Below are 13,807 nucleotides of genomic sequence, written 5' to 3'. Positions count from 1 at the left end.
GTGCAGACATGCATTAAACCCCCTTTTTACAGAACCCTGATAAGCCTGTGTGGACATGCATTAAACCCCCTTTTTACAGAGCCCTGATAAGCCTGTGCGGACATGCATTAAACACCCTTTTTACAGAGCCCTGATAAGCCTGTGCAGACATGAATGAAACCCCCTTTTTACAGAGCCCTGATAAGCCTGTGTAGACATGCATTAAACCCCCTTTGTAAAGAGCCCTGATAAGCCTGTGTAGACATGCATTAAACCCCCTTTGTACAGAGCCCTGATAAGCCTGTGTGGACATGCATTAAACCCCCTTTTTACAGAACCCTGATAAGCCTGTGTAGACATGCATTAAACCCCCTTTTTACAGAGCCCTGATAAGCCTGTGCAGACATGCATTAAACCCCCTTTGTACAGAACCCTGATAAGCCTGTGTAGACTTGCATTAAACCCCCTTTTTACAGAGCCCTGATAAGCCTGTGCGGACATGCATTAAACCCCCTTTTTACAGAGTGCTGATAAGCCTGTGCGGACATGCATTAAACCCCCTTTTTAAAGAGCCCTGATAAGCCTGTGCAGACATGCATTAAACCCCCTTTTTACAGAGTGCTGATAAGCCTGTGCAGACATGCATTAAACCCCCTTTTTACAGAATGCTGCTCATATATAGGGACATGGCAGTGTTGGTAACATAGTCTGTGATACAAAACACAACACAGATTTGCCCCAGCACTACAAACCTATAGGGACATGGCAGTGTTGGTAACATAGTCTGTGATACAGGACACAACACAGATTTGCCCCAGCACTACAAACCTAGGACATGGCAGTGTTGGTAGTACTGGGGCAAATCTGTGTTGTGTTTTGTATCACAGACTAAGTTACCAACACTGCCATGTCCCTATAGGTTTGTAGTGCTGGGGCAAATCTGTGTTGTGTTTTGTATCACATACTATGTTACAAACCTTACTCCAAATATTCATTCAAAAACCTTAATTTTGCAGAAATCCTTTTGAACCGACATCTGAGGCACATCTCACCATCGACTAAAAAAAAAAGCCAGCAAAAAGAAACTAGACATTTAATAAACATAATGTAGTTAGGATGACAGAAATGGTATCAAGGCACAAGCTTTATCTTAATTACCCTTTTTGTGCACAACATACAATTATTACTTTTTTCTTTCCTTTTTGTTCTTTTTTTTATTCATTTTAAAGCATATATTGTATACATACATGTCGTTCATTTCCAAACAATGGTTTTAACAAATTATACAAAAATATGCCTTTTAATGTTTTTGACCTTGCTTTGTAACATTTCTATCAGTGAGAACAGTACAGATGTGTTCTGTTCTATATAATCAATGATGTTATAAGATTAAAAAAGAAAAAAAAATACTACACAGAATTTATGAAGTGATCAACTAACAGAGTAGTATATATTTAAGAGGACAAGCATTATCAAAATTTAATTTGATTCCATTTTTGCTAAAAAATATACAGTTTATCATTACTGAGGGCTATTTCTTTCTCAATCTGGATTTTTAATTTCAGGCTATGTATAAAACTATTGAAATTTGGTAGTTGTTTCTTGTATTTCATGTTAAAGAGTTTCATTAATATGAGAATAAAATTCACAATATCATCACTGTCTATGTATTTTAATGAGTTAATTCCAAAACTAACATTTAAGAAGGACAGTTTAACGTTTAGTTGCTGTTGGTTAAGATGCTTTTTGAACACCGGTATTTTGCATATTTACCCTAACAAGGCAAATATGACAATTCAGCGATTTCTTGCATTTATCTGACACATGTTATGACCGTCATCAGGTTGTAAAACACATGTGTGACACACCGCCATTTGAACACAAATGCCATATGTTGAATTATGTTAAAATGTCAGAAAATTTAGTGTCATTCATTATAGGGGAAAAGCTGATTGTCCTTAAAAATTTGGAGTCGCAAATAATAATCATTTTGGCTAAAAAATGCTATCTGAAAACATAAGATTTTACCCCAGTCCAGGTAGCAGTCAGTTCATATTGCTACCCTACAGCAGAGGGAATATTTCTTTACAGAAATATAACACTACTGGATTAGAAAAGCCAATTTTATCCAGAAAATATATACATATGATTGAAAAAGGGAGATAATTCATATCTTCTTGATTTCTTGTGTGCATTTCTAAATTATCTCTCTTTCAATGCCGACATTCAGATCTTAATAAAACTTATAGAACCAACATAATATGACATTTATAGAGAATAATACAAACATCTATCAGAAATAACTGTTTTTTCGGCATAGCTGTATACGCCAGCATTTCACCTTAGCCTGACCTTTGTAAGCGACCAATCAATTTGAATATAAAATTTCCTGCCGGTAGGCCTGAAACTTTTCATGTAGAAAACTTGCAATCTACAAACAGATTTCACATTAACATCAATATGTTATTCCATCGACTTTCTATTTTTGGGAAGTATAGGGTATAAAACGGGATAAACGAGTTCGTTTAGCAGCTATGTTGAGCGTGTATTCAGCATGAAACAATGGTATCTCTTATGATAAGGTTTGAGAGATAGAGCAGTTTCACACTCAATTCTCGACATCAATACAGAGTGTGTGCCCCTATTATATTTAGAGGAATGTCAGCGCCAGAGCGTTTGTACTTAGAGGCTGTGTTCTTATATTTGGTAATTACTACGATATTGCATTCTGTGCACTCATACAATTTAGAACATGTAAGTATTAGTGTTAGTTACCTGATATACGCTTTGACGAAAATATTTAAAATTGTTTTCGAAATTGACTGTTAAACACTTTAATTTTTAAACATTAGCCGTTGCTCCAGCAGTGGAATTGTTACCTCACTCTAATGCATTGCATTCCACCCCTTGAGGTTTCAAGGTCAGTTTGAGGTCAGTTACAGAAATCGTCATATTAACGCTATCGCGTGAACTATGTGCACTTGAAGTTTATTTTGATCAGAAAAATACTAAATATAGATACACTGTAAATCCTATATAGCGCGGTCAATGGGGTCCAAGCTGCGAAACAGCGTTATAACGGATCCGCATTATAAGTTTTGAGCTCATTTACTGCAGGGGGCTATGAAAAAACAGGTATAGTATAGCCTATAATATAGGTCATGTATATTGCCATGCTTTGTTGTCATCCGTAAATACATGCATATAAACCGAATCGTATCGATAACAGTATACATACCGCTTTTCTTATGTGCACATTTATCCGATAATCCAATAAAATTGCAACATAACTTAAAAAATAATAATCTTGAACATTAATGACGATATATGTTTAAGAAATTCGTAAACACAACCGTACGCATATGCCATTCTCAGAAGTGTTAAGAGTACAGTGCATTATGGGGCAGAGCTTTCATTGGACGAGCGACTTTAAATTTAGATTGAATGCAATACGATACATGTACAAAGAAATGTTTTATTGCGTCATACGCATGCAAAAAACGTGTTTCACGGGGACTTTCTGATACCGCGCAAAAATGAAAGTGAAACTCTGTAAACAATTACCGGTACACTGCGTTCGCATGTAAATAAATCGTCTGGATTATTTAATTTCTCATACACGAGCTGAAAGATTAAATGACATAATACTAGAATTATAATGAAATGACAGAAAAAGTTGTTTTATACAGTGGGCAGTATATTTCACAGCCGCTCATTTAATATAGTCAAACTGCAACCATATCAAAGTAAGAATGTTAAATCGTTTTGAATAACTTTAATTGTATAACTATCCCGCTTGCACTTAACTTATGGAAATTATCGCACCAAACCGCTCTGATGAGGAATACATGTAATAAACACTGACAAGCGAGTTTTTCACACCTTTATTGACATTACACAACAGATTAACACCAATAAGCTGTCGGTGATGTTTAACCTCGAAGCGATTATAATCGGTTAAACGGACGGTTGAATAAAGCCATCAACATGCGATTGCCCCCATCTTTGAATTGTCTGGGAATACATGAAGTTGCATAATACGGATTTGAATCAGAAAACAAATGGAAGGTTGGAGAAAAAATGGGATCCAAGCACCCCCCGCGTTATATTGGATTAAGCGTTATAACGGACCGCGTTATATTGGAGTTACAGTGTATTCGGCGACATTATTATGGTATGTCAATCATAGATTTTTAATGTGTTTTAAACAATTGCATGAAAAGGACCAATTTTGATTAATTGAATCGGAAATATTTATCCATTTAGACCAATTTATTAAGCATGAGCATGATGATTCACAATACTTTTAATAATGGAATCAAATAAGATTCGAGTGTTGCCGGCTGACCTATATGCTTTCATTTATTTTCACGCTTCTTGTGTTTTTTTATTCTGTAAATATAGATACCTTAGTAATAATATCTAATAAAGCGAAATGACACCCTGTAATTGATTTGCGTGTGATGCAGCTAAGAACTGCGCAGAAAAAGGCATTCGCTTTTTCTGATCTCATAGATATAACTGTTGATCAATCATAAACAACGACCACAATCAACGCTGTATATCTTTTTAAAAGATGTTTCTTGTTTACTATGCCTCCATTCAATTAAACTATATTAAATCTTCTAGATATCTATGAATCATTATTCCATACATGGGCGTCCGCAGGAATGATCCCAGGGGGTCAAGGGGAATTTTCTTCCCCTTTGCAGCCGGAGGCGTAGACAATTTTGAGAATAAGACCAGATAATGGTGCATCATTAAGTATAACTGGAAGGTTATGAGATTTCTGACGTATGTAATACAAAAGGAACTGTGAAAGCAATCATTTAGTATTTCAGAGAGAGCCCTAAGAGAAGACGGCAAGTTACAAACAAACCATTGTAAAGCGAATCAAAGTGGACTGCAAACTAAACAAGAAACCGTTGGAGATGGGTTATCATGCTCCCCAAAGGTTTTTTTTTGTCACAATATTGCACTATATATTCAGATAAAATGAAACGTCTGGAGGGCACAGTAGTTGGGGGAACAAGATTTTTTTTATAGAAAATTTCAAAGGGCCATAACTCTGTGAAAAATCATCCAACCAGAACTCGCTGATAAAATGCACATCTCCTCTTGGTAGTGAAGCTTCCCATAAAGTTTCATTGAATTCTGGTCATTAGTTGCTGAGAAATAGCCCGGACAAAAATTGTGCACTGACGGACAGACACACGGACGGACACACAAAGCGGCGACTATATGCTTCCCCCAAAATTTTGGGGGAGCATAAAAAGCATGCGAATCTTGGCTTACCATTTCATCGAAATATGCCGTCAGTAACAAAAGGACGACAGACTGCACATCAGCTATGGACGGCAAGTGGAATGGCGATATTTGTGATAATACTCCTCATAATAGCTAAATATTCGTCCATTTTAGAGCCCATCACGCAAGTACTTCAGGCTGTTCAATTAGACATGATCGGTGTCAAAAAACACGTTGATAATCTGACATCGATGTTCACTGATCATCTTAAAAATGCGGATTCGATTTTTGCGGAGGATATATTTGGTCTGGCATTAAAAACAGCCGAAGATATTGGTGTTACAATGACAATACCACAGCACTGTGGCCGTCAAGGACACCGAGCAAATGTTGGTGGAACCAGTGAAGTATACTATTGACGCAGGATTTATATTCTGTACATGGACTCACTGATCCAGTCTCTATGAAGCCGATTTTCAGAATCTTATATGCCTGCGTTCATGTTATATCAACTCCATCCGAACCACATCAAAAATATAAAACGATTATACTATAAAGATACAGTCCGAACCATCAACAAATTTTATCAAATCGATAGTTTTGAACAAGACGCAATTTTCTGGCCATGTGTGAGGCAATTATCATATTACTAACTCTGCCTGCCACCCAATGAACATTGGATCGATCATTTAGCACGCTGAGACGAGTCAAGACATGGCTAAGATCCACCATGTCCGACGACAGGCTCTCAGGATTGTGCATGATGAGAGTTCACATGGATCGGATCAACACCGACAAGAATATGTTTATTAAAAAAATCATCAAAAAATTTGACAGAGAGACCCACGTCGCCTTCACTTCCTATTCAGGGACTGAATAAATGTTAATTGATTGACTTCTCCCCTCGATTTCACACGAAAGAATCATGTTTAATAAAATGTTTTTAAGTAAATAAATAAATGGGAGTTGATGTTTGTGTGAAACTAACTAGGGCCCGGGTCATTCTGACCCAAATTGTTCAATTCAGAAATCAGAATTCTACACGTTTACATTTTTCCATACTCAAATATATTTTTCGCTCACCGATTACCCATTTGCCCCTATGTGCGGATGCCCATGATTCCATACGTTAATTTTAGTTAGGTTAAAGATAATTTTCTGACTATGATCCAATGTAGCCAACATGATACTTAGAAAAATAAGCAAAGTGATGAAAAAATTGTTTATTACATATTGATAGTGTTTAAGTGACTTTGCCACATGCCTTACACTAGTGGGGTCTGAGCACTCAAAGTTAGAGTCTGTCTGTTGTTTGTGAAAACACACATTTTTAAGCTTATATATTATATAGAATAGAGTTTGATGCATTTTTCTGTAGGCAAAACAATCTAAAATGTAACATAAACAATGATTTTGAGGTACTTGTTTTCTCTCTGGCAAAATTATAATCTTATCCTCATAACTATTTATCATCATTGGCAGTATTATAATAACAATGATGAAATGGTACATGTAAGCAAGACAACTTCTAAAACACAGAGATTATTTTGCCCAGAGTAACATCCCTTTGAAAAGGAGAAAACACAGAGATTATTTTGCTGAAGAGTAACATCGGTTTGAAAAGGAGGAAACATAGATAAATATTTTGCCCAAGAATAAAGTCCTTTTAAAAAGGAGGAAACAGAGCGATTATTTTGCCCAAGAGTAACATCATTTTGAAAAGTAGGAAACACAGACATTATTTTGCCCAAGAGTAACATCCCTTTGAAAAGGAGGAAACACAGAGATTATTTTGCTGAAGAGTAACATCCGTTTGAAAAGGAGGAAACATTGATAAATATTTTGCCCAAGAATAACGTCCCTTTGAAAAGGAGGAAACACAGAGATTATTTTGCTGAAGAGTAACATCCGTTTGAAAAGGAGGAAACATTGATAAATATTTTGCCCAAGAATAACTTCCCTTTGAAAAGGAGGAAACACAGAGATTATTTTGCCCAAGAGTAACAGCCCTTTGAAAAGGAGGAAACACAGCGATTTTTTCACCCAAGAGTAACATCCCTTTGAAAAAGAGGAAACACAGCGATTATTTTGCCCAAGAGTAACGTCCCTTTGAAAAGTAGGAACTAATATATCCAACCATATGCAGCCTTGCGGCAACTATCGATCAGAATCTTACTCACTGCATGCTATGATGAGATTTAACATTGAATTGATTAAGAAATTAAGAACTGTTTACCAGTTACGTAAAATATTGTCAATTTCTGTATTAATTGAAATATCAACATTGCATAAGTGGACCATGAATATATTCAATCTCCTCTAAAGATTTGTTTTCTTTTTCATAACTTAAGATTTAGTCTGTACTTTTAAGGTTTTGAAAGTAAAGGGGTCATTTATATGTTCATGTTTCAAGCAGAGATATACAAAAATCAGTAAAATGAGCATGCACTTCGTTCAAAAATGGCTGCAAAACATATTTCAATACTTAAATTAAAATTTTCGCAAGTGGAATCCTTAAAAAAAAAAACAATTTCTTTAGAATTCAATATATTTTTGTTTATTAAAATTGGCATTTAGACCATCATACTAATACAAACATTCTGTTTTATAACTATCAATAGCAAGTGATAATCATTATTCAGAGATAACATTTTTATATCTGAACAGTTAATTCACGACTATGTTATAGCACTGTAAGAACTTAGTAAACCAATCGTTGTAACAGGAGGGAGTTGATGGGCCAGTATCGCTCACCTGTTGTTAACTTGATAAATGTGCTACATTTCTACTTTCTGATGTTTTATCCAAACCAATCACTTGCTACTCATGTGAGCCTAGCTCTAGGAAAACAGGGCTTTATGCCTGTGCATAATGTGTTGTCCCAAATAAGCCTGTGCAGTCCACCGAGGCTAATTAGGTACGACTCTTTCCGCTTTTATGGAATTTTTCATTAAAGGAATTGTCTCCTCGAAATGAATATGCATTGCAAAGTGTTGTTACAGATAAGCAAGAGCAGACTGCACAGGTCTGTGATGATACACATGCACATGCATAAAGCCCAGTTTTCCTAGTACAAGACTCATATATTTCATTTTGATGTCCAGACATATGTCCATACGACACCGATGTTCTCTTAACTCACTCCATGCAAAACAGCATGTTGTATAACAGACACTATGGGAACAATACAACAACAAGCAAATATTATAAAGAAGAGACTTTCAAGGACTTTATCTTCACAATTGTTGCTGTTGCCATGCATAATTCCTAATTGTGGAAATCAGCTTGATGCAAGCGAAATCAGGGGGAAAAGACTCAGTTGATATACATTATTACCAGATGTTTTCAAAGGTCATACCTGTTTCAAAAGGTAATAATTACGTAATAACATGTCTTAGGTCACTCTGGTAAAATGTTTATGATCGTGTTTATAATAAAGAAACTGCACATTTATCACAGTTTAATATGTTGAAATGATTTCTTTGGTAAAAAGTTTGTCAGCTTGGAATTAAGAATAAAAATAAACAAACAACAGCCATCCGCTCATAATATTTTCAAAGTTGAGATGAGGTTTATATATTTTTCATCATCTTAATCATTAATTTTAATTCAAACTTTCAATTATTAGTACACAAATGAATACTTAATTTAAAATGTACACATTGAAATAAAATTCTTTAAAGCATGAGAATGAAAGTAAAACAAACTAAACAAGAGAGCCTGAATGGCCCAAAGTCACTCAACTGAGATTCAAAGGAACTGAACTGTTCTGTGCAGCCCAAGATGTCATTAGCACAAAATGTTCTTACCAACTTTCATGACTAGTGAACACCCTGGCAGCCATGTTTTTGAACAGACCAGAACCATTTTCATAAACATCCAATATATCATTTAAACAAATATTCTGACATAGTTTCATAAAGATTCATGAAGCCATATAAGGAAAAATGCCCCGACCCCTGGTGACCATGTTTTTAAACAACTGGAACCATTTTCGCACTTAATTATCCAAGATATCATTGGGACAAATCTTCTGACAAAGTTACATGATGATTGGACAATAAATATGGCTTCTAGAGTGTTAATAAGGTGTTACTATAGCTATTTAAGGAAAAATGCCACGCCTCCTTGGCGGCCATGTTTTTCCACCAACTAGAACCATTTTTGAACTCATCCCAGATATCATTGGTACAAATCTTCTGACCAAGTTTCATGAAGATCGGAAAATAAATGTGGCCTCTAGAGTGTTAATACTTAGGTTTTACTAAAGCAATATATAGCCATATTAGGACAAATGCCCAGCCCCCTAGTGGCCATGTTTTAAAAGCAACCGAAACCATTTTGGAAATCATCCAAGATATCATTGGGACAAATCTTCTTACCAAGTTTCATGAAGATCGGAAAATCAATGTGGCCTCTAGAGTGTTAACAAGATTTCACTATAGCCATATGAGGAAAAATGCCCCGCCCCCAGGCAGCCATGTTTTTGAAGCAGACAACCATTTTCAAACTTATCCAAGATATCATCGAGACCAATCTTCAGACCATATTTCATGAAGATTGGACAATAAATGTGGCATCTAGAGTGTTAACAAGGTTTTACTCAAGCCATATATAGCCATATTAGGAAAAATGCCCCGCCCCCTGGTGGCAAAGTTTTTAAAGCAACCGAAACCATTTTTTTCTGACCAAGTTTCATGAAGATCGGAAAATAAATGTGGCCTCTAGAATGTTAACAAGGTTTTACTATAGCCATATAAGGAAAAAAGGCCCCGCCCCCTGGGGGCCATATTTTTCAACCAACCGGCATCAATTTATTATTAGGATGAATCTTCTGACCAAGTTTCATGCAGATCGGACAATAAATGTGGCCTCTAGAGTGTTTACAAGATTTTACTATAGCCATAAATATCCATATAAGGAAAAATGCCCTGCCCCTTGGCAGCCATGTTTTTCAAGCAAACGTTACCATTTTCGAATTTATCCAAGATATCATTGAGACCAATCTTCTGACCAAATTTCATGAAGATTGGACAATAAATGTGGCCTCTAGGGTGTTAACAAGGTTTTACTAAAGCCATATATAGCCATATAAGGAAAAATGCCCCGCTCTGGTGGCCATGATTTTCAAGCTACCGAAACCATTTTCAAACTCGTCCAAGATATTATTGGGATGAATCTTCTTACCAAGTTTCATGAAGATCGGACAATAAATGTGGCCTCTAGAGTGTTAACAAGATTTTACTATAGCCATAAATAGCCATATAAGAAAATGCCCCGCCCCTTGGCAGCCATGTTTTTCAAGCAAACGTAACCATTTTCAAACTCATCCAAGATATTATTCAGACCAATCTTCTGACCAAATTTCATAAAGATTGGACAATAAATGTGGCCTCTAGAGAGTTAACAAGGCAAATGTTGACGCCGCACAATGCACGACGGACAAAGGCGGCCACAAAAGCACATTTTGCTCAGGTGAGCTAAAAATGAACAAGACTATTACCAAGCAATATATGTTCCCTACCGGCTCCACCATTGGCAGAATTGTTATACATATATTTATATTTGTTGACATATATAGGGGACAATTATCATATGGAGTGCCAGACAAATTTTAAAACTTGTAATTAGGATTTTTATTTTCAATTTTTAATTTACATTTTTAACGACCATTTATGGCATAACTTATAATTTTAAAGACAAAGGCGTTTATAAATAATAAATAAATAATATTTATTCAGAAATTTCACACACAAAAAAACAAAAGCGTTTCATACAAATACAAATTAAATACAATATTAATACATACAGTCATACTAATAAGAAATGTGCTCTTCAGATTAATTAACAATTTATAGTGTGTTAAAAATAATACTGTAGTTGATAAAAAATGAATCTAAATAATTTACATATAAACACATCCATAGCTGAAGTAGTCACTTGCTCATTTTATCATCACCATTGGAAGTCTTTCCATTAATCCACACATTAATCATATGTTAAAAGTAATTACATGCTTGCTAATCGCTCATATTGTTTTACACAATCATAAATGACTTTCATTTTTGCTTTTGCATTGGTAGCTTTTCAGGGGGCATGCCTATAGGGGAGCTGACTGAGTTAAAGCGAGGTTAGTTGGAACTGACTTACAACATGTTGTCGTATTTGTAATTTTTGTCAAGAAGCGTGTTTTCACCCTGCAGTTAGCCACATTATATTTATATTTCATTTTTAACGCATACAATCTTTCGGCTCTATGGTTTTTTCGCTTCCCTGTTATTGTTTTTTGTTTCAAGATCGCAGACGCCAGACTAGAACAGTTATTGAAGCAAAACCTAAACTTACACACTATTTCCAAAATATAAAAGAAAATGATACTTCTTATCATATTATAATACTTAAACAACAACAACAAAAATCCTACCCAATCTGTAAGGATTTTCTTGTGATGGCAGCCAGAGATTGTATGTGATAGCATGGAATGACAACTCTGCATGGAGATTTACAAGATGTTACAACCCTTTAAACAGAGTAATCCAAATGGATAGCCTGACGTCATAGAGCGCGTGTTGGAAACTAAAAAACCGTGCTTCGATCGATCATTTTATTTACCGCAGAACAAAAATGAGCCGATTTGAACGAGTGACCTTGATACAACTCAAAGGACATTCCAAAGAAAGATCACTGTAAATGACTGATAACAATCACTCATCAGATAATTGATCTATCAGATTGCAATAAATTGTCGCACTCTAAGAATTATTGATTTATGTCATTATACTGGTATACCAATTATAGAAATTGAGTGTAGCCCATCAGACATGCACTTGGAATTCTGAGCAGCAAGACTGAAAATGTTGGTTGCCCTGGGGCTCAAAACTATGTATTTGTTGGACACTTATACGCTTGATGCCTGTATCAAGCCTGTTCTGTTTATACTACACCGTGTTAAAGAGAGTTTACATTTCTATTGAAATACAGCAGCCCAAGAGCTGGTGCTGGTCTAAGAGACATCTGGTGATCAGGACATTCAGCCAAATGATTGACTACAACCCTCTACCACTTCGATACGTATTTTGACGCATTTTAAGTCCCTTAGAAAGTTACATTTCATTAAAGACAATTCTTACTAAATTCAAGTTTTAAAGGCTTCAATTCCAAGCCTAAGTTATTGATGAGCAGCAAACAGGTTAAAACCTGAACAGACTGCCAGTAACTCACAGGCTGTTCTGGTTTTATGCTGGTTGCAAAAGCCATTTTCAATTTGCTTCTTATGGGGGAAAGTCATAATTTACCTTCTGCAAATCATCCCCATGGAATTCATTTTCCATGAACATCCTTCATTGGTTAAAGGAAATAAGGAGTGCACAAAACCCTTTGACCTTCTGGAATTCTTCTCAATGACCTCAACATTTTAGCCAAGTTTCATGAAAATGTTTCAAACGATATAAGAGACCAGCTGAGTCAAAAATGCAAACAGAGAGGACTTTGACCTTGAAGTATGACTTTGACTGACTATGCATATCCCTTGATGACCTTAATATTTGATTAGAGTTTCTTAAAATCCTTCACAAGGTATTCGAGATATAGGGTGGACACAAAAGTGTTAGGGACATATTATGGAAATCAATATATTCCCCTGTCCTGCCTTGCAGCAGTGGATTAACCCTTTACCACTTAGATATGTATTTAACCCTTTACCACTTAGATATGTATTAAACCTTTACCACTTAGATACTTATTTAACCCTTTACCACTTAGATACATATTTAATCCTTTACCACTTAGATACCTATTTAACCCTTTACCACTTAGATATGTATTTAACCATTAACCTCTTAGATACATTTTTAACCCTTTACCACTTAAGATACATTTTTCACCCTTTACCACTAAAATACGTATTTAACCCTTTACCACTTAGATGTGTATTTAACCCTTTACGACTTAGATATGTATTTAACCCTTTATCACTTAGATACGTATTTAACCCTTTACCACTAAGATACGTATTTAACACTTTACCACTTAGATACGCATTTAACCCATTACCACTTAGATACACATTTAACCCTTTACCACTTAGATACTTATTTAACACTTTACAACTTAGATACATATTAACATTTTACCACGTAGATACATATTTAACACTTTCCCACATAGATACATATTTAACCATTTACCACTTAGATACATATTTAACACTTTCCCACATAGATACATATTTAACCATTTACCACTTAGATACATATTTAACACTTTCCCACATAGATACATATTTAACCATTTACCACTTAGATACATATTTAACCATTTACCACTTAGATACGTATTTAACCCTTTACTGGGACGTTAAGGATTCTTTGTGACTCTATATCATTTAGGTGTTTGGTACAAAATTGTGATGCTCAGAAAGGGTCAAGTGATGGAAAGCAACAATCAAACAATCTGTAAACAAATGACTATGCATTTAAACAGGTTTTTTTTTCAAAAAACAATCAATTATTGACAGAATATCAGCTATTATGAGCAATTGATAAGTTTTCCATAGATTTAACTCTATGGGAGTCACTAAAAA

At 35.3% G+C, this 13,807-nt stretch overlaps 1 protein-coding gene across 1 annotated transcript in view; it reads right to left on the bottom strand.

Moving 5' to 3' along the window:
- Window positions 1-13,807, bottom strand: part of LOC127846924 (tensin-1-like) — a 363,784-nt gene that overhangs the window by 325,471 nt on the left and 24,506 nt on the right. The gene's annotated exons all lie outside the window — the stretch shown is intronic.

The sequence above is a fragment of the Dreissena polymorpha genome, chromosome 10, assembly GCF_020536995.1.
Source record: "Dreissena polymorpha isolate Duluth1 chromosome 10, UMN_Dpol_1.0, whole genome shotgun sequence".
Taxonomy (NCBI): Eukaryota; Metazoa; Mollusca; class Bivalvia; order Myida; family Dreissenidae; genus Dreissena; species Dreissena polymorpha.
This window is presented reverse-complemented; position numbering and strand designations above follow the sequence as displayed.